The 662-nt window shown below is 35.8% G+C and overlaps 1 long non-coding RNA gene across 1 annotated transcript; it reads left to right on the top strand.

Annotated features, from left to right (window-relative positions):
- The first annotated feature begins 242 nt into the window (after positions 1-242).
- Positions 243-662, top strand: LOC106092372 (uncharacterized). The gene is made up of 2 exons (XR_001222145.2): positions 243-353; positions 410-662. It is a non-coding gene; the product is annotated as an uncharacterized LOC106092372 (long non-coding RNA).

The following is a 662-nucleotide window of genomic DNA, read 5'->3' as shown; positions in this document are numbered from 1 at the left end:
CTACGGATTAGATGACCAAATAATTGCGAAAATTTCAAACTGTATTTTTAGCTAATTGCTTAATATTTACGCTTTAGTTATTTTCAATAGCACCTATTTCTCTTGGTATTGGAGCACCGCTAAATTAAGTGTCGCTTAATTATTGGATTTAATTGTCTACGCTGCCGTACCTATGACAAAATATTATATAAATGTTGACGCCAACTTTTGCATATAAAAATATAAAAGAAGCTGTTGGAATAGTTTATTCTTAGTTTGAAGGTTTCACAAAGCAGATCGTTGGCTAAGGTGTGGATAAAATGTTGAAAAATTTTCTGATTGGCTTTTTGGCCATACTCTTTTTGGGCTTAGTGGTGAGTTTCGTGGCGTTTTCTAATGTTAATTTGAAGCTTAAAGTGTTCCTTTAAAGTTATCCACGCCCATGATGGTGGACCGTAGAACCGATGCTGGATTTAAAGTTATGCAGCTTGCTGGTCATCGTGGTGGTCGTGGTGGCTGTGGTAATCGCACTTCCACTGTAGCTCCCTCTACTTCAACTGCGGCAACTGTTTAAGGATTTTTCGCAACTACTAACATTACTTTGCTTCTTTGCTGATATCGGTGTAAATGTTTCTTTTTTTTTAATAAGTATATAGACAAATAAAAACTACAAGGGGAATGTA

This window comes from Stomoxys calcitrans, chromosome 4 (assembly GCF_963082655.1).
Source record: "Stomoxys calcitrans chromosome 4, idStoCalc2.1, whole genome shotgun sequence".
Classification (NCBI taxonomy): domain Eukaryota; kingdom Metazoa; phylum Arthropoda; class Insecta; order Diptera; family Muscidae; genus Stomoxys; species Stomoxys calcitrans.
This window is presented reverse-complemented; position numbering and strand designations above follow the sequence as displayed.